Here is a 22,477-nt window from a genome sequence, read left to right on the forward strand (position 1 = left end):
CACCTCAAAACATTTATTTATAATAATAGTTCCGGATCACGCTGAGTAAACAGATACTAGGAACATATTCGTTCAATGAGCACAAGAATATTGTGGTCTTGCAGAGTGGAAATTATGGTCAGTATGTTCTCCATCGCTTTGTGGCTGACCGCAAAAATAGTTTTCAAGCACATGTCAAAACAGCAACAAATAAACAAGATCCACCCACCACTCCACAGTGCCACAAAGGAAGTTGACATTCAGCTTGTAGTGCCGTTGGTGCCCAGCAAAGACCAGTTATGTCCAAAATGAATCTAGTGTGCGTAGAAAGTACATATTTCATTTTCTAGATCGTAGACTTTTCCACAGTGATTGATGCTCACGCTGGCAATGCTAAGTCAACTATTACACCATGTCCATACAAAGAGAGATGCTACTATAAATCAGTTCATCTAAGTTCCGATGACATGTTCTAACAGATGATGAGATTACGGGTCGAATCGCCGGGTCACTATCATAATATTAAGCAAGTATATAAAGTTAGTATTCAAATTTCTCCTAATAAATTGTATTTATGGAAAGTTCTGAAACTACACGGTCCAGTCACATTAATGTGACTACCGCCTATGTTCGATGTTGACGTGCAGTAACCAATCACACATGGCAGATGGCAACATTACCAGTAGGAAGTATATAAAGTGTGGTGGGGGAACGTGGAAAACAGCGCAATCGCTGTCATAATACGGAAACGGAGCAATTTATCTGACGTCCAACGTGGATGATCGCCAGCTTTCGAGCCAAGGGTGGAAGCATTTCCGAATGGCTAATTTTGTAAACTGCTAGCGTGTTGCCGTTGTTGAAGTGTACCAAGCGTGGCAAAATGGCGATATCCAAAACCGGCGCCGATGGAACAGTGGTGCACCGCGAGCCACAGACGACAGCGATGAACGACGACTGCGGCGAGGTGTACGGGCGAACAGATGCAGAGCTGTTGAGCAACTGACCGCCCAGATGAACCAAGGGGCTGTCGAAAGTGTCTCCTCAATGACTGTTCAACGAACGTCTCTGCTTATGGGCCTCCGCAGCAGGCGTCTGGTTCATGCACCCATGCTGACTGTTGTTCATCGGCGACGACGGTTGTAATATACACATCAATAAAACCGCAAATGGATGTCCACTTACTGGCGACAGGTGGCTTTTTCTGTTAAATCACCTTTTATTTTCTATTGGACAGGTGGACGTTGGTGTGCATGGCGTGAAACGTCTAAAAGCAAACGTCCTGTAGTAATCATCCGAAGGGCCCAGGCTGGAGTTCCTGGGTGATCTCGTCAATCTGGAAGGCACGGTAGGTCAACACAGGTTTGCATCTGTCCTTGGGCACCAAGTCACTGCTACATGCAGTTTGTTTATCTGCGGCACGATGGCATCCACTAGCAGTACGTAGGAACATGTCACTCAGCTGGCAGTGTAGATGCGTAGCTCGAAGAGCACCAGGATAATCTTACCGCAATCATGTGGCCACCAATCCCCAGATTTAAACCCAATCGAGAATTTGTGGGATCACCTTGATAGGGCTGTTCGCGCCGTGGATACTCAACCGAGAAACCTACCACAGCTGGACATGTCACTGACGTCGCCATGACTTCACATCCCTGTTATTACCTTCCAGAACGTCAATAACTATCTTCCTGCATGTCTTGCAGTGGTCCGCGCTGCAAAAGGTGGTTATTAAGGGTTTTGATAGGTGGTCACATTAATGTGACTGGACAGTGTAGCAATATTTTATGGAGGTATAGGACTCGTGATGCCAGAATATGTATTTAACGAGCCGGCCGCTGTGGCCGAGCGGTATTAGGCGCTTCAGTCTGGAACCACACAACCGCTACGGTCGCAGGTTCGAATCCTGCCTTGGGCATAGATGTGTGTGATCTCCTTAGGTTGGTTAGGTGTAAATAGTTTTAAGTTCTGGGGGACTGATGACCTCAGATGTTAAGTCCCATAGTGTTCAGAGCCATTGTTGTATTTAACTTAAATAGCTTCTATTAAAAACAAATGGGGTTTAGGGTTAGGAACAGATGCTTCCGTTCCACGTTTGTTCGAGGCCGAATTGGCCGTGGAGGGAGACGTTTGTTTACGTGCCTTCACATAAGCGCTTTGTGAGAAGCCCAGAAGTAACTCGTCCCCCCCCCCCCCCATCATCAAAACTTAACAGGAGTAGGTCAGTGCAGCCTCCCTACATGGTTGGTAAAGCAGACTATGTTTTTAACTGCCGAAGTACACCATCCAGATTATAAAACAGCAGGAGACAAGTCGCTCCGTCTCATTGATTGCTCAGTTGTGTCTCATTTATTCCTCTAACGTTTACAATGGCTAACTCGTTCTTTGGTAACGTTAAGATGGGGGCAGCAGTCTGTCGCCATGCTAGATAACGGCATTCTCTGACTCCCATTGCCTTGGAGTCAGACCTGCAGAGTTCAACCTTGCTGTTATTTCCACCTTGTCAGAGTTTTGACCACGCATGTCCAGGGTCGACGCGACGAGCTGTCAGTCATGTACACTGTCCAATCACATTATGTGACCACCTGTTAAAAGCCAGAGTAACCACATTATGAAGCCCGAAAATGGTTCAAATGGCTCTGAGCACTATGGGACTTAACATCTGAGGTCGCCAGTCGCCTAGAACTTCGAACTACTTAAATCTAACTAACCTTAGGACATCACACACATCCATGCCCGAGGCAGGATTCGATCCTGCAACCGTAGCAGTCGTGCGGTTCCAGACTGAAGCGCCTAGAGGCCGGCCGGAGTGGCCGAGCGGTTCTAGGCGCTACAGTCTAGAACCGCGCGGCCGCTACGGTCGCAGGTTCGAATCATGCCTCGGGGATGGATGTGTGTGATGTCCTTAGGTTAGTTAGGTTTAAGTAGTTCTAAGTTCTAGGGGACTGATGACCTCAGAAGTTAGGTCCCATAGTGCTCAGAGCCATTTTTGTTGAAGCGCCTAGAACCGCTCGGCCCCAGGGGCCAGCCTGAAGCCCGAACTGCTGCGAGATGTCCTGGAAGAGAGTTGATGATTCCTGAATATACCGACAGGGACGTGGAGCCATCCTGACTCCAATGGCGTCGCTAGCTGCGCAGTCCGATCGAGGTGATCCCATAGATTCTCGACTGGGTTTTAATAGGAAGAGTCTGATGGTCAGGGAAGTACGGTTAACTCATCCTGGTGATCTTTGGACTACGCACATGTACTGCAGGATGTGGGACACGTTGCACTGTCCTGCTGGTAGACTCCATCGTTCCGTGGAAAACAAATTGCATATAGGAGTGGACATAGCCCCAAGCATAGATGCGTACATGTCTTAACCCACTGTGCATACCAAAATGACGATATAACTCAGGCAATGCAACTAAAATATTTCCTGTATCATAACGTTACTTCCTCTGGCTCAGACCCTTCCAACGATTGTTGCAAGGGGTTTGCTTTCAGTTAGATGGACTATAAAATGTGATTCATCTGAAAAGGCCGCCTGTCACCAATTAATGGACGTTCAGTTGTGGCATTGCCGTGTAAATCCCAGCTTTAGTCGCCTATGAACAGCAGTCAGCCTGGGTGCATGAACCACGCTCCAGCTATGGAGATCTATATGCAGCAACGTTGGCTGAACGGTCGTCGAAGAGTCACTGCTGATAGCCCCTTGTTTCATACGGACAGCCAGTTTTTCATGAATTGCACGTGTATTCGCATGCACACACCTCTGCAGCCGTCATCCTCCCCTGTCATCTATGGCCTGTGGGGCACCAAAGCTGCCTGGGCACCAGTTTTGTCACTCACGGTATACTTCAACCACGGCGACAAGCGAACAGTTTACAAACTTATCCGTTTGAGAAATGCTCCCACCCTTGGACGGAAAGCCAGTGACGTCAAATAAATAGCTCCGTTTCGGCATTATGACCTCGACTGCACTGTTTTTCACGTCACCCGACGTTCTCTATATACCGTTCTCTGCCAGCACTGCCACCTGTCGCCGTCTGTGAGCGGTTATTATATGTTGACGTCGAACATAGGCGGTGGTCACATTAATGTGGCTGGACCGTGTAGCTACGAGCAGACGGTTAGCAGATAAGTGCTACCGTGCACACTGCCACTTGTAAAGATCTCTGGTTCTCTCATGGTAAGTCAACGATTCACATTATTTTCTCCGTAGTTTTTCTCAAAGTACAATTGAAATTCGAACCATGTTCTCTATTTCCTAAGCAAGCGTGGTAGTTACTTTGTGTACTGCCATCTTGTCTTCCGTTTTAGGACACTACGGACTGGAGTAAGCGAATTCTTCTATGTATTCAATACTGTTTCAGTTCAAATATTTTTCCATGTGTAGTAGGGCTATTTTCTCTGGCTGTCCGCCATAGTGAATTAGTGATTCAATATTGGAAACACTGCCTCAAAGGCCGGCCGTAGTGGCCGAGTGGTTCTCGGGGCTACAGTCTGGAACCTCGGGACCACTGCGGTCGCAGGTTCGAATCCTGCGTCGGGCATGCATGTGTGTGATGTCCTTAGGTTAAAGTAGTTCTAAGTTCTAGGGGACTGATGACCTCAGATGTTAAGTCCCATAGTGCTCAGAGCCATTTGAACCACTGCCTCAAATTTCATTAGTTTTTGAACAATATATCTAAATTACGTTAAAATTCTCCTAATTTTTTGTTGACAGTTAACCTCCCATCTCTCCCAGTACATTCATACAGCACGTTTCAGTAGAAATACCTACAGAACGAGAGGGAGTCCGAAGTCATTGTGACAAGAGAAAATCAGCTGGCATAAGAAACTGCTTACCTGAGAGTAGTGAAGGAAGCGGCACGCAGGGAATCAATCAAAGTAAAAAAATCTTTAATAATCCACCAGTAGGATTGCGTCAATTCTTCCGTCAGAGTGAGTTTGCAGAATTCTGTCATTGTAATCGGATTCACAGTTCTCGCAGTGTTAACATGTGTTACACTTTCCAGTTACTAACATTTTTGTCGTTATTGGCAACTGGCAGCTTGCTCGCCTAGAAAGTAATTACTATCTATCTATATCCGAATCCCGCTCCAGCTACTGCCGGGTCTGGGTGCTAGAAAGTAATTACTACTAGTACATTATCATACGACACTTTGATACCTACGACAAAAACAGATTATCAGTGTGCCAGTAACACATAGACGGTTTTCTTTCACTTCGAACACATGACATTTATGTGAGGCTTTACACTCTCCATTCTGCAAATGGACTGTCATTGTTACATTAAATTACACAGGTGACTGGTAACTGCCTTTATATTCACCACGTGAATCGGTAACAAGCTGCCATCTTCAAGTGCCTTAGGCTTCCTCTTTCTGCACATTAATGCATTAAAATATCCAATTTCACATGCATAATTTAGAATGGATCGAGAAACGCCGTGAAACTACCGCTACTTGTCCCCATTTATTGCCATTAGTATTTGGTACTGCACGTGTAGACCTATATAGAAGTAGAGATTATGTCATTCAAATATGTGAATATAATGTAAAGGTATTTACATGATTTGCCAAAACTTATGTTACAGCAAAGACTTACAAGATGATCAAGTAACCTTCCATAAAGAATGTGGAATGCACTCAAAGACAGTGATATGACTTTGAAAATGATGGAGCCCAGCTTCACTCGTCCTTTCCTTCCAGGCTTTATTAAAGCAAATCCGGATTTCGGCTAGTAACTAGCCATTATCATTGCTGAAAAATACAAGAAGTACATAGTCAGGCGATAGAATATAAAGTTACAACTCGTGGAATAATCTATGTCGCTTATGTAGTAGATATTTTTCGCACACTACAGAGAAAACAGCGGGGTGCGAAAAAGTGTCCTATGTAAAACATAAAAATGCATAGTTTTGCAGAGCAACTAAAAATTAGGTTTATACACTCCTGGAAATTGAAATAAGAACACCGTGAATTCATTGTTCCAGGAAGGGGAAACTTCATTGACACATTCCTGGGGTCAGATACATCACATGATCACACTGACAGAACCACAGGCACATAGGCACAGGCAACAGAGCATGCACAATGTCGGCACTAGTACAGTGTATATCCACCTTTCGCAGCAATGCAGGCTGCTATTCTCCCATGGAGACGATCGTAGAGATGCTGGATGTAGTCCTGTGGAACGGCTTGCCATGCCATTTCCACCTGGCGCCTCAGTTGGACCAGCGTTCGTGCTGGACGTGCAGACCGCGTGAGACGACGCTTCATCCAGTCCCAAACATGCTCAATGGGGGACAGATCCGGAGATCTTGCTGGCCAGGGTAGTTGACTTACACCTTCTAGAGCACGTTGGGTGGCACGGAATACATGCGGACGTGCATTGTACTGTTGGAACAGCAAGTTCCCTTGCCGGTCTAGGAATGGTAGAACGATGGGTTCGATGACGGTTTGGATGTACCGTGCACTATTCAGTGTCCCCTCGACGATCACCACTGGTGTACGGCCAGTGTAGGAGATCGCTCCCCACACCATGATGCCGGGTGTTGGCCCTGTGTGCCTCGGTCGTATGCAGTCCTGATTGTGGCGCTCACCTGCACGGCGCCAAACACGCATACGACCATCATTGGCACCAAGGCAGAAGCGACTCTCATCGCTGAAGACGACACGGCTCCATTCGTCCCTCCATTCACGCCTGTCGCGACACCACTGGAGGCGGGCTGCACGATGTTGGGGCGTGAGCGGAAGACGGCCTAACGGTGTGCGGGACCGTAGCCCAGCTTCATGGAGACGGTTGCGAATGGTCCTCGCCGATACCCCAGGAGCAACAGTGTCCCTAATTTGCTGGGAAGTGGCGGTGCGGTCCCCTACGGCACTGCGTAGGATCCTACGGTCTTGGCGTGCATCCGTGCGTCGCTGCGGTCCGGTCCCAGGTCGACGGGCACGTGCACCTTCCGCCGACCACTGGCGACAACATCGATGTACTGTGGAGACCTCACGCCCCACGTGTTGAGCAATTCGGCGGTACGTCCACCCGGCCTCCCGCATGCCCACTATACGCCCTCGCTCAAAGTCCGTCAACTGCACATACGGTTCACGTCCACGCTGTCGCGGCATGCTACCAGTGTTAAAGACTGCGATGGAGCTCCGTATGCCACGGCAAACTGGCTGACACTGACGGCGGCGGTGCACAAATGCTGCGCAGCTAGCGCCATTCGACGGCCAACACCGCGGTTCCTGGTGTGTCCGCTGTGCCGTGCGTGTGATCATTGCTTGTACAGCCCTCTCGCAGTGTCCGTAGCAAGTATGGTGGGTCTGACACACCGGTGTCAATGTGTTCTTTTTTCCATTTCCAGGAGTGTAGAAAATCTACTCTCAGCCATATGTACTTGCATGGCATCAGCCACCATCACCTGTAACAGAAGAGCACTGTATTACAGACATTGGCGTGTCGTGCAAAAACGATATCAGAGGCCGATAACATGCTCTATGAGGTGAGCCACCCCGCAAGGTCTCCAGGAACAAAGGCTACAACGTTCATCAAATAAATTAAGTGGTTTCAAGCAAGATTCACAACAAGACCACCGAAGAGCTGCAGGAGAGAAACTTGTTTCCTTGCCTTCCTGTGGCTCCATGTCGTGCAAGATAAGCCACCTGCTAAAAAGATACAAGATCGAGACAACCATCAGGCTCCGAAAAAAAAAAACAAAAAAAACCCAATATCTTGTCTCCGTCAAAGATGCAGCTGGTCTCAGAGAACACCTGTGGCTTCCAGGATATCTTGCGAATGTGGATGTCGAACAAACAATACGTACTGTAATACAACACAGGAAGGGGCGTGAGAGGTCTTATCGCTTTCACCTCCCCGAGAAATGTGTTTTAGTTGAGTATGCTTTAGAAAATGGTTTTTTTTTGGGTCATCAGTCTACTGACTGGTTTGATGGGGCCCGCCACGAATTCCTTTCCTGTGCTAACCTATTCATCTCAGAGTAGCACTTGCAACCTACGTCCTCAATTATTTGCTTGACGTATTCCAATCTCTTTCTTCCTCTACAGTTTTTGCCCTCTACACCTCCCTCTAGTACCATGGAAGTCATTCCGTCATGTCTTAGCAGATGTCCTATCATCCTGTCCCTTCTCCTTATCAGTGTTTTCCACATATTTTTTCCTCTCCGATTCTGCGTAGAGCCTCCTCATTCCTTACCTTATCAGTCCACCTAATTTTCAACATTCGTCTATAGCACCACATCTCAAATGCTTCGATTCTCTTCTGTTCCGGTTTTCCCACAGTCCATGTTTCGCTACCATACAATGCTGTACTCCAGACGTACATCCTCAGAAATTTCTTCCTCAAATTAAGGCCGGTATTTGATATTAGTAGACTTCTCTTGGCCAGAAATGCCTTTTTTGCCATAGCGAGTCTGCTTTTGATGTCCTCCTTTTTCCGTCCGTCATTGGGTATTTTACTGCCTAGGTAGCAGAATTCCTTAACTTCATTGACTTCGTGACCATCAATCCTGATGTTAAGTTTCTCGCTGTTCTCATTTCTACTACTTCTCATTACCTTCGTCTTTCTCCGATTTACTCTCAAACCATACTGTGTACTCATTAGACTGTTCATTCCGTTCAGCAGATCATTTAATTCTTCTTCACTTTCACTCAGGATAGCAATGTTATCAGCGAATCGTACCATTTGTAGTGGACTGACAAGACAGCCAGTCCACAGTGACGGGTAACCGAAAGGCACGCGTTTACACACGCCGGCTGGCGTTAGGTCTGAAACAGGATACGTAATGAATGCTATAAAGAAAAGTACGTAGCTGCTGGAATACTTAACTTTAATCCATCATTTGTATACAGCATTCTTGATGATACAAGTGAGACTCTCTCTAGAAATGGTTAATGGCGCCTTGCTAGGTCGTAGCCATGGACTTAGCTGAAGGCTATTCTAACTATCTTTCGGCAAATGAGAGAAAGGCTTCGTCAGTGTAGTCGCTAGCAAAGTCGTCGTACAACTGGGAGGAGTGCTAGTACGTCTCTGTAGACCTGCCGTGTGGTGGCGCTCGGTCTGCGATCACTGACAGTGGCGAAACGCGGGTCCGACATGTACTAATGGACCGCGGCCGATTTAAAGCTACCACCTAGCAAGTGTGGTGTCTGGCGGTGACACCACACCATTTATATCCTTTCACCTTGTATTTTAATTCCACTCCTGAACCTTTCTTTTATTTCCATCATTGCTTCCTCGATGTACAGATTGAAGAGTTGAGGAGAAAGGCTACAGCCTTGTCTTACACCCTTCTTAATACAAGCACTTCGTTCTTGATCGTCCACTTTTATTATTCCCTCTTGGTTGTTGTACATATTGTATATGACCGTCTCTCCCTATAGCTTACCCCTTCTTTTTTCAGAATCTCGAATAGCTTGCACCATTTTATATTGTCGAACGCTTTTTCCAGGTCGACAAATCCTATGAAAGTGTCATGATTTTTCTTTAGCCTTGCTTCCATTATTAGCTGTAACGTCAGAATTGCCTCTCTCGTTCCTTCACTTTTCCTAAAGCCAAACTGATCGTCACCTAGCGCATTCTCAATTTTCTTTTCCATTCTTCTGTATATTATTCTTGTAAGCAGCTTCGATGCATGAGCTGTTAAGCTGATTGTGCCATAATTCTCGCACTTGTCAGTTCTTGCCGTCTTCGGAATTGTGTGGGTGATGCTTTTCCGAAAGTCAGATGGTATATCGCCAGACTCATATATTCTACACACCAACGTGAATAGTCGTTTTGTTGCCACTTCCCCCAATGATTTTAGAAATTCTGATTTAATGTTATCTATCCCTTCTGCCTTATTTGACCGTAAATCCTCCAAAGCTCTTTTAAATTCCGATTCTAAAACTGGATCCCCTATCTCTTCTAAATCGACTCCTGTTTCTTCTTCTATCACATCAGACAAATCTTCACCCTCATAGAGGCTTTCAATGTATTCTTTCCACCTATCTGCTCTCTCCTCTGCATTTAACAGTAGAATTCTCGTTGCACTCTTAATGTTACCACCGTTGCTTTTAATGTCACCAAAGGTTGTTTTGACTTTCCTGTATGCTGAGTCTGTCCTTCCGAGAATCATATCTTTTTCGATGTCTTCTCATTTTTCCTGCAGCCATTTCGTCTTAGCTTCCCTGCACTTCCTATTTATTTCACTCCTCAGCAACTTGAATTTCTGTATTCCTGATTTTCCCGGAACATGTTTGTACTTCCTCCTTTCATCAATCAACTGAAGTACGAGTATTTCTTCTGTTACCCATGGTTTCTTCGCAGCTACCTTCTTTGTACCTATGTTTTCCTTCCCAACTTCTGTGATGGCCCTTTTTAGAGATGTCCATTCCTCTTCAACTGTAGTGCCTACTGCGCTATTCCTTATTGCTGTATCTATAGCGTTAGAGAACTTCAAACGTATCTCGTCATTCCTTAGTACTTCCGTATCCCACTTCTTTGCGTATTGATTCTTCCTGACTAATGTCTTGAACTTCAGCCTACTCTTCATCACTACTATATTGTGATCTGAGTCTATATCTGCTCCTGGGAACGCCTTACAATCCAGTATCTGATTTCGGAATCTCTGTCTGACCATGATGTAATCTAATTGAAATCTTCCCATATCTCCCGGCCTTTTCCAAGTATACCTCCTCCTCTTGTGATTCTTGAACAGGGTATTCGCTATTACTAGCTGAAACTTGTTACAGAACTCAATTAGTCTTTCTCCTCTTTCATTCCTTGTCTCAAGCCCATATTCTCCTGTAACCTTTTCTTCTACTCCTTCCCCTATAACTGCATTCCAGTCGCCCATGACTATTAGATTTTCGTCCCCCTTTACATACTGCATTACCCTTTCAATATCCTCATACACTTTCTCTAACTGTTCATCTTCAGCTTGCGACGTCGGCATGTATACCTGAACAATCGTTGTCGGTGTTGGTCTGCTGTCGATTCTGATTAGAACCACCTGGTCACTGAGCTGTTCACAGTAACACACCCTCTGCCCTTTCTTCCTATTCATAACGAATCCAACACCTGTTATACAATTTTCTGCTGCTGTTGATATTACCCGATACTCATCTCACCAGAAATCCTTGTCTTCCTTCCACTTCACTTCACTGACCCCTACTATATCTAGATTGAGCCTTTGCATTTCCCTTTTCAGATTTTCTATTTTCCCTACGACGTTCAAGCTTCTGACATTCCACGCCCCGACTCGTAGAACGTTATTATTTCGTTGATTATTCAATCTTTTTCTCATGGTAACCTCCCCCTTGGCAGTCCCCTCCCGGAGATCCGAATGGGGGACTATTCCGGAATCTTTTGCCAATGGAGAGATAATCATGACACTTCTTCAATTACAGGCCACATGTCCTGTGGATACACGTTAAGTGTCTTTAATACAGTGGTGTCCATTGCCTTCTGCATCCTCATGTCGTTGATCATTGCTGATTCTTCCGCCTTTAGGGGCAATTTCCGACCCCTAGGACAAGAGAGTGCCCTGAACCTCTATCCGCTCCTCCGCCCTCTTTGACAAGGCCGTTGGCAGAATGAGGCTGACTTCTTATGCCGGAAGTCTTCGGCCGTCAATGCTAATTATTTATCAAAATTTAGGCAGTGGCGGGGATCGAACCCGGGACCGAATACGTTTCGATTATGAATCAAAGACGCTACCCCTAGACCACGGTTACCGGATCAAATCTGACAAAACCTCCGTCGTGGCTCACACTAACGGCTTCTGGGACCGTGTAATTACAGAAGCTATTGAAATAAATATTACCGACGACACCGTTAATAGAACTGACAGTCTGCTGCTCAGCTTGACGTGGAATCCAGCGATCGTGAGGTTGAAACAGGCACACTGAACGCCAAGTCAGCGTGTTTTCACTTATGGCAGTGGAGAGAGCACCAGTGACGTCACAATCAGCAGCTAGTGTATATAAGGGCGTACGAGTAGCGCAAAGGCACTCGTAGCACCTGGCAGTGCTCAAGGGATGCTTGGTGGAAAGCTCGTGTAATTTTAGTCATTGGATGCAGTTGGAAACTTGAGTAATTTTTATTCAGTGTTACTGCTGTGAGGAATTCTTTTAGTAACCTTGTTTGCTTCTTTCTTCGTTTGCATCAATGCCATAAATGGCACCTGTGAGTCTCGCCGTCACTGGTATAAACCATTATCAATTTATCTATGTGCAGTGTGGGTATAATTATTTTAACAAAATCCAAAAAGATGACGTCCAGTAATTTGTGTCTTGACATGAGATAAATGCAACTTAGAGACCTGCATTTGGAGAACGAGGACATTCGGAAATACCTGTAATCTCCCTAAAACTAAAATACTATTAGAGTCACCTCCTAAAGTATTTTTTACGTCCAAATTTACATCTGCACATATATTCCACTAGCTCAGTGTGTGTGTCGGAGGTCATTTTGTACCACTGTCTGCCCTTTTCCATTGAGACAAGCGTTGAGTACAACAATTCTACATGATTCCATGAGATATGAAAAATTATTTCTGCGCGCTCTGATGTTGGGCGCTGCCTGGCGTTGTCCCGTTTCATCCCAGCATCTGAGCAGCATGCGTTGTTTACTCTTTTCTGGAGTGGTCATTTTGCGAGATTCATGTAATAGGAAGTACTACGTAGCCTATACAATAATTTTCTAAACTAGGTAATGAGAATTACGCATGTGCCTGAATATTAGGCACATAATGTCGCTTCAGAAAATCAACAGCAGAGAAAAATAAGTTTACCCATATAGTTTAAGTGTGACAGTAGATGAGTCATCCGTTGCCTACACTCCTGTATAATAACATTTTCGCTGTTCATGATAAGGCAATGCTTCTAGAGACTTTCAAATGTACAAGCCATGGCCCTCGACAAGACTATATGCCTCGTCACACAATCTGCAGAAATTCTGAGAGCGAAAAAGAAATCTTTCACATATAAGTTATCGTATCTAAAATTCTAAGTGGACTGTGTTCTCCGAAATATATGGACTGAATGACCTACTAGGTGTGATGTTAACGTCCTAACTATCTTTTAAATGTAATTGCTGTTACACTGATCAGCCAGAACATTATGACCAGTATCTAATAGCCGGTATGTACACCTTTGGCATGGATATCAGTTGCGACATGTCGTGGCATGGAAGCAATGAGGCCTTGGTGGGCTGATGGAGGGAGTTAGCACCACATCTGCACACACAAATAACCTAATTCCCGTAAATTCCGGGAAGGGGGCCAATGAATGCTGATGTCAAGTTCCATCACATCCAAGACATTCCAGATATGGCGAGTTGGGGTCCCAGCACATCATTTGGAACTCGCCACTGAGTTCTTAAAACAACTCATCACACTACTGGCCTTGAGAAACGGCGCATTATCTTGCTGAAAATTGCTAGTCCAGTTGGGCAACATGATTGCCATGAAGAGGACTACGAGGTCTGAAACCACTGTATGATGCTCACTGGCTCGTAGTGCCTTGCACGAACTCCACTGGACCCATGGATGCCCACATGAATGTTCCCCAGAGCATAATGGAGCCGCCGTAAGCTTTTCTCAGTCCATCAGTACAAGTTCATGGACCTGTTCCCCTGGAAGATGACGGATTTGCGACCTCTCATAGGCATGATGAAGAAAGTATCGAGATTCATCAGATCATGCAACAGGCTGCCACTGCGCCAACGTCCAGTGTCGATGGTCAAGTGCCCATTTCAGTCATAGTTGCCAATGTCTTGGTGTTAACACTGGCACATTCATGGGTCGTCAGCTGCGGAGGCTCTTCATTGGGAGTGTTCAGTGCAGTGTGTGATCAGACACACTTGTACTATGCCCGACATTAACGTCTGATGTTAGTTCCACCACAGTTCACCCCCTGTCCAGTTTTATCAGTCTGCCCAACCTACGACTTCCAACATCCGTAATGAGGGGTGGCCTCCCAGACCCATGTCTGGACAGGGTTTCACCTCGGTTTCACCATGTGTTGAAGACACTCACAACGACACTCCTCGAACATCTGACAACAAGGGCAGTTTCCGAAACGCTTATTCTGAGCCCCCAGACCACCACAATCTGCCTTCGGTGAAACTCAGATCATGCGCATTCCTCTTTCTCCACATGGACGGCACACACTCTGATACTACATACACCATGCATGTGTCTCAGTAGCAACAATTCCACGTCATGTGAAGCCGCAATCGCCTGGATGAGTTTATGTAGATAGTAGGTTGTAATGTATTGTTGGATTTGTTAATATTGAATGCAGCAAAGGATAACGTTCCGACTGTCTTCTCAAGCCCAGGGTGGTATATAGAAATTCCACATAGCTATTAATTCTACTTCTATCTCGAAGTGTTCATAAATGCTACTGTGACATTCCAAGAATACATATATTTATATTAATGACAAGTTTGGGATTTAACATAAAATAACTAAGTTGGGGGAGGATGACTTTATCTAATCTTTTCTCATGTACTCATTGGAGGGTAGGTTAGTAATTAGCTCTTGAAATTCTCTATTGAAAGCGTACGCATGTTGGAGTATGCAACAGTCGCAAAATTGGGCTCAACATTTAATTTCGCCAAAAGCCCTTCGTACATTACCAAACGGCAACTGCAGCGGCGTTGTCTCTGTGTTGGATCTGAAATCGCTAATTCCCTACTTTGGCCTTGACTGAAAGTAATCAGTCTCAAACACTATGCGTTCTGTGGAAAGTTCAAATTTCCCTAGTCGAAATTAATGGCAACTGCACACTCACTCTGGGTTGACGTGACGTGCACAAAATTCAGCCAGAAAAGATTCCCACAGGAATTTTTAACTATCGCTTTACGTCTGTCGCCATGATATGTGAAGCGTATCGCCCTCACTTTGCAAACGTAAAGTAGAGTCAGAGTCGTGCCTTTAGCACATGCAGGTGTGTGGCATGCTGCTAGACATGAGCGACTGCTCTCTCTCTGCCTCTGTGTCTAAACTGAGTTCTCAATGTGCTTTTCCATGACGTTATCATCCCCACCTTGATTCTACTATGCCACACGTCTGGCTTCAGCAGATAGCTCCAACATTGAAGGTAAATTCTTATTTTTCTTCCATAGGTGTGCACTCGTTAATATACTCTAGCGACTTACTTGAACCTCAGCCGTGTTTATTCTGATAGGTACTATATTGATTTTCCCTTATTTCTTTCTGCATTGCACCTGGTCTTTCTTTTGTTAAAGCTAACTGAGTTGTTCCAATGTCATTAGCCACCTGCCCTGTCCGTCTCCAAGCTGCGTTCACTTTGTTATATTACTCATGCCCCTGTCGTTAAAAGGGTATGTCGTTTGTTATTTCTTACATGAGATGGCTCTAATTATTTCCTGTTGTCAATAATATCGTTATTTGCTGGAGATTTTATTTGGTAGCATCGTTATGCAGCTTATGTAAGCCCGGAAATGTGGACACCATACACATGCCATTCCTTCGAATTCATTTTGTACTGCTATGTACAATGGTTGAGGCATTGGTCACTACAGTGCAAATTTATAATCTCAATTAATTTTCCATTGTCCAGCTACTGGTTAAGTCTATTCTAGATTATCTTATTATTAGTCTTGAATTTCTAATTTAAATCCTGACTTTACATGTTACATTCACTTGATGAACTTGTCTTTACAGTCTTTATAAGAGTCCTTATTTATCCTACAACTTCTTTCTTTGTTGTTAACATATTTTAAAATGTTTCATGCAATCTGATAGTGTCCTTTGTCAATAATAATTACAGTCACTCCACATTTATCAAACACTCATTAGATTGATTATGAGGATTATCTGAAGTTAAGGAAACGTTTTCTTTTTTTTTTTTTGTTCCTAATATTTATAGCCGCAACCTGTATATATTTATTACTCTAATTCAGTTCTCATTATAGTAATGCAATCATTATTTGTCTTTACAAATATGTTTTATACCAATCATTAAATGCAGGGACTTCACATATGAAATATAAACATATAAAATAGGATAATTCAGATATTCTTCACAGTTTTGCAGCCGGATCATGTCGTCGTCCAGACACAATATTTTGGCGGACCAGCTGGCCGCCATCTTCAGATGAGTTAATGCTAATGCACTGCTTCGCCGGAACTGAATTCCAGCCACAACGACGGAAACCTTTATACACCATGAACAGAGCACTGTGTGTGCATGAGATGATGGTTTGGCCACATGGAACTGATGCTTTGAATCATTTCTTAGATCATTTTAATTGTCTACATCCAAGTATTAAATTTACAATGGAAATTGAAAGTGATGGTAAACTTCCATTTCTTGACGTTTTAGTGCAAAGAAAAGATGATGGGAGTTTTGGACAGGAAACCCACTCATACTGACTGCTGTCTTCATGCAACCAGCTGTCATCCACCACACCAACGTAGTGGAGTTTTGCGGACTCTGATCAAAAGAGCTTATACCATTTCTGACGACGAACATTTGAAAGAAAAACTTGTTCATTTGAAGATTGTTTTTAAACAGTATGGATATACAGAACAACAAATATGCCGTGCTCTTCAGTTTGGTCTGTCACGCGAGCCAATGGAGGATACTTTTGAAGCTGTTGCTTATTTACCCATTGCGGGAAGTATATCATCCAAAATTTCAAGAGTGTTAAGGAAATATAATATTAAAAGTGTTTTTACGCCGGTGGCCAAGACTTGGCACAGTTAAAGATAATTCGGGCTTGAGGAGGCCTGGGGTTTGTGAAATTCCGTGTCACTGTGGAAAGGAGTATGTTGGTCAAACTATTCGAACTATTCAGGAACGGTGCGTGGAACATCATCGGCACACTCGGTTGTTCCAGACTGAGAAGTCGGTAGTGGCAGAACATTGCCTTAACGAAGGACACAGGATGATGTATGACAAGACACAATTGATCTCTCCTGCTTCTCGCTTTTGGGAATGTGTTCTTAAAGAATCCATTGAAATTGGATTATCCAGTAATATTATTAACAGGGATAAAGGTTTTCCTCTAAGTAAGATAAGGAACCCAATTTGGCCGACATTAAACAACAAGGGTCTTCTTTGCGATTTATCGTTTCTGCCGTCTTCTCCCACTGGTATGCTGCATGTCTACTTGCCGCCCGGAGGCGCCCCCCATCATCTCACACATGTCATGTCTGGACAACGACATGATCCGGCTGTAAACCTGTGAAGAATATCAGAAGTTATTACGCTGGGAAAGTCTACAAAATCAGGATAATTCAGATTAAATGAAACATCTTTACATGTGAACTAGATAATATAAAAGCAGGGTACATTTTTCAATTACATTACAATGAATTTACAACATTACAAGGAAGTTACAAATGTGCAGTGGTACAGGTGAACTGTCATGTAAAATTTTATATGAGTTTGTTTAAATAAGTGTCTATTTTTCACTCTCTTTTTTACTATTTTACCATAACTTTGCCACACACATAAATTTTTCTCATGACAATTTCACTTTCTACTGGTTTTCTTCTTGACATTGCTGATTAGTGGTTGCTGAAGTTGGTCGATTGTTCCAGAATGGTTCCAGAATCTGCTGTAATTGAAGTTCAGTGATGTCTACAGTTCTGAATGATTGAGTATGACTCCTAATACATGGTCGATTTAGCCAAGGTACTGACATAAGGCGATGACATAAATGTCTTTGCTCCTTTTCTGGTATGGTTGCCATCAACGATGTCAAATGTAACTCCTCGATGATTGAGCACTGTTTATTGATGTTTGATGTCCCCAATGTGTGCTTTTCTCACAGATTTTACCGCTGTTCTGTTGACTAAGTTATTTGTAACAGTTTCTTGACTATTGCTTCTAGTGAATTTGAGAAATCTCATACTGGTGTTAAGATAAGGGATTGAAAAAAAGTGAATCTTTTGTCTTCTGCCCTAATATTAGGATCTCTCTTCTCTTCATTTCTTGGTACTTCTTCATGTCTTCTGTCTTGGAACTTGTGCTTCTTGGGCATAGAAATAGGATATGCTACTTTGAGAATATATTTGAAAGGATTACCAGTTGTTATGAGATAGTAAGTTTGACTATATCACAGAAGTGATAAATCTGCTTTCGGATATGCATGTGTCCGTTAGGTCATTAAGAAAAATATTCCTTATATACTTTCCTTGGTAGTCGTAATGATATTAGGAGCTTGTTTTCTGTCGCTATTGTTGTCGCTAATGAGGTTTGCTTGCCTTCATTGCAAGTGTTCCAAATATCTTAATGGCTATGTTTCCCCAATCCTTGTGGCAAAAGGTTGGTGAAGCTAGAGACACATTCCTTTACATCTGGCTCGTTGTCCACCTTGCACATTGTCCGCCATAATGTGAGGTGTGAGTCAGTGAATTCTTTCCCTTTTTTGCTGGTATATTTGGTTCATTGCTACACCATGTTGCACAGTCGTTTTCACTCAGACCCATAGCTTCCCGTCGACTCTGGATTTTTTTTTTTAACATCAGCTTGGTGGCGCCTTGCTTCCTCCAGACGTTGGTGATGACGCGTTGTGCATCTTCTTGACCTCTTGACCCTTTACATTTTCTTTACATAAATTTACAACAATTTTGACAATAAATAATTATATAGATAATACAATAAATATGAACTTTACATTAAATAGTTATGCAGACTTAGTTATTGAATTTTTGCATGAATGAACATGTATATGAATAACATAATGAAAATATATTCGATATTTAAATACTTTTTTTGAGTTACATACATTTATCATTTAAATATCTGTATTAAGTGTAGTACGTTTCCTTGACTTCATATATGAATATGATGGGTGATATGTGGATTAATGTATTAGTTTGTCATGCTATTAGTTTTCTGTTTATTATTCCTTTTTGATCTACTCTACTATTTTAATTGATTCTTGTGATGAGATTTGAAGCTGAATAGTTACTTTTTTATAATTCTTCTGTCTGCTTCAAGATGTCTGCTGCAACCTATAACATAACTGTCGTTCTCCTATATTATGTGTGGTCTATTGATTATTCTTTTGGCTATTTATCGTGTAATTACTCTAAGACATTTTATTCATTATAAACATTAAGATGACTGACATGATGTAAAGCTATATTCTTTCCTGTTTGCGGGTTTACCAATTCCACTGTGTTGGCATGAACTATATTATGAATTACCATAGGTCCTTTATATACAGGTAAAATTTGTGACAGACGTGTTTCCCTTTATTTGATAACAGATGTGTTCTACCAAGAACCAACTGTCCCACCGAGGATTTTCCTGTGGATGCACCTCTGTCAGCTCTGAGCTTCCGATTTTCAGCTGCTCATGTAATGTTTTCCAGTGCTATTTTTATGATCTGTTGGTGTGATGGTTTTCTGTCTGGGGGGAACAGTACCACTTCTCTTACCCTATCCACAGGTCTCTTGTTCTTGAGTACTGTGATCGGCGGCAAACGCATATTACTATGTGGCATTTCAGTAATGATATTTTATAACTGATGTAAATTTGCATCCCAGGTTGTGTGTCATGAGCTACGGTACAACCGACACTATGTTCCAATATCTTTCACTGTCTGTTCGGCTCTATTAGTGCTAGGTTTGTAGTGGGATATGAATAGGGGTTTAACTTTGTGTCTTTTCAAAGTTGCTAACCATGGTTTTGACCTATATTGTGGCCCATTGTCTAAAATTAATCTGTGTACATGTCTCACTTGTTTAAGGAAATCATGCTCTAGTGCTTTACTAATTGTAATACCTGTTGCACGTTTCAGAGTAGTGAATGTGACATATTTTGATGTTAATTCTATAACCACGAAAATAAATGTGCTCCCATTCCTCTTTATTGGTAAAGGTCCCATTAAATATGTTTCCGACAAATGTTTAAATTTTTTCAGTACTATAGGTGATAATGGTGGTCTAGTCTGAAATGTCACGTGTTTGCCTCATTGGCAATCTGTACATCTTTTAAGTATTTGACGAATTCGTCTTTCCATATTGGGGAAATGTGCTGTCTCTTTGCCCCAAAGTGTCCATTACTTAAATGAGTGTACAATATGTACTTATTTATTAACTCATCAAGAACACGTACTGTCCATCATCTGGTGCCTCGTTCTCGCCTGTGCAACAACACATCATTCTTCAGCAAATAATGCTGACGAATGTGGACCGAGTTCTTGTCCCTCCAATTATGCTTGACCCCCAATACTTCTGGGTCTTTGTTTCGTTTGCGTGCAATATTTAAAAAGGCTGTTGTAATGTAATTCTCAAAAGGTACTCCTCTTATATAATATACTCCACCTTGTCTTGGTCTGTACCGAACTTACTGGGTGCTGCGCCATTTGGACATCCTGAAAGAAAATCTGCTAAGCTGTTTGCAGGTCCTGGTATGTGTTTTACACAGAAATCATATTCTTGCAAGATTAAAACCCACCTTGCTAGCCTACCATGTGTCAACTTTGCTGTTAGTAAAAACTCGAGAGCTTTATAATCCGTGTATACAATAGTTTTCCTTCGAAATAGGAAATATCGAAACTTTCGGAAACCCCAGACGTCCGCTAAAGCCTCCAACTCTGTAATGGAATAGTTCCTCTCGCTCTTTGATAAGACACGTCTTGCAAATGCAATAGTTTTATGTACAGTGTGTCCATCTTGTTAGTAATATTGAAATAATACTACTCCTAAACCAGACTTGGCGCTGTCTGTTGTCATACAAAAATCTTGGGTAAGATCTGGGAGTGGCAGAACTGGTGCTTCCGCTAGCGCCTTTTTTAATTTCTGAAACTCTTGTTCTGCAATTTCATCCCATATCCATGGAGTGTTTTTACCAGTTAAACTGAATAACCATGGCGTAGCTAGAGTATCTATGCAAATAAACCTTTTAAAAAAGGTTACTAGTCCCACAGAATCACTTGCAGGCGTCATTGCGCAATATGTATGCATAACACCCGCTGCTACCGGCTCTGTATCTTGTCTAGAAAGCAATTCTGGCTCGTGAGATACTTTACTGTAACCTGTCGGTACTCGTGTTACTGGTTGTGGTATCGCATAATGTGGCCCTGTCGCTTGGTCTGCATATGTCACGCTCTGTGTTTGACGTACATAGTCTTGCTGTAAACCACATTGTTCCCTGCTGCTACTGTACTGTCCTGGAATATGCTGTTTTGAATTAATTCCCCGATCTCTGTTTGTGTTTTCGGAATGACATTCACATGTGCCTTTCCGTCGTGCGTCACACGTACTTTCGCGTTCGTTTTCTGTCGTGCTAGTGGCCACTGTTGACTTTGCCGTCTTCATAGTAGTATCTACTCATGTTAACGTGGATTCTGTCGTCGTCTGCGACTCCCCACTAACGCTTTCTGCGTCTACTCGACTTTCAATTGAACGCAAAATTCCGACCTGAGCCTTTGAAGTTCATGTTCGTTTTTCTCTTGTGTCTTTACTATACGAGAATCGAATTTCCGTAATGTAGCTTTGGTTGTTCGTTTGTGAGATATCTTCTCGGCAATGACATGTTTCGCTTTTGGCGATGCTCTGACAGCAAAGGCTTTGGCCTGTTGTTTTACCTTTTTGACACTTTGTTGCGTATCTTCATGTAACGTATTCATGTCTGCTTGTACAGTGTCGATATCTGTTCTCATTTGTGCGCGCCCTGTCATAAGTGTTTGAAGCGTGAATTGTGCTTCTTGAGCTTCAGTTCGGATTTGATCTAACTGTCCTTGTATATTATCACGCGTTTTCTGTATTTATTTATAAGTTTCTTGCAGCCCCTGTGTTATACATCCTTCTAAACGCTCTGCTAATTCTTTTTGCCCTTTATTAGTTTCTTGAGATGTTTGTAGTAAACGCTGGAACATAACAAATGTGTTAGCATTTTCTACACTTACATCATTCTCACCTGTTGCCATGTGATGCAACCGTTCCCTCTCTCGTTTTTCATAAACTGTTTCCCTCTGTTCCGAACACAGTGTAGGTGCACTAACACTCGTTCTTTCATATGATTGTAAACCTGTCGGATTCATTATAATCATGTTCGGTTCTACATACTGTAAATTGCTGTCTACTGATTCTACATCTGAATCATGTGCAACGTTATTCTCATGCCCATTATTTTGACCTGATTGAACACCATAGCTTGCATTTTTGGTCTCATTCGGTATTGTCACGTTCTCTGTTTCGGGTTGTTCATGTGGCTGTTGTGTGTCCAACTCGATCCTATCATGATTTGCCACTATTTTCTTCTGTCTTGACCTATTGTTGTCTGGCATTTTGGATCGCTCTTCAACCCGTTGTTCTTGAATTTTACGAACTTGACTACACGTTAACATCAACGTTGTAATATTTGACTCTACCCCAAAATATCATTCATATGGTCCGATACTTAATCTTTTCTGTTCATGGAGTTGAAACAGAACTCAACACAACCCAGTACAACAATATTTTTGCGCCAACAATAAACATACACTTCTGTCTACACTTATGTACTACTCATTTCTTAACTA

The sequence above is a fragment of the Schistocerca cancellata genome, chromosome 3 (genome assembly GCF_023864275.1).
Source record: "Schistocerca cancellata isolate TAMUIC-IGC-003103 chromosome 3, iqSchCanc2.1, whole genome shotgun sequence".
In the NCBI taxonomy this organism is placed as follows: Eukaryota; Metazoa; Arthropoda; class Insecta; order Orthoptera; family Acrididae; genus Schistocerca; species Schistocerca cancellata.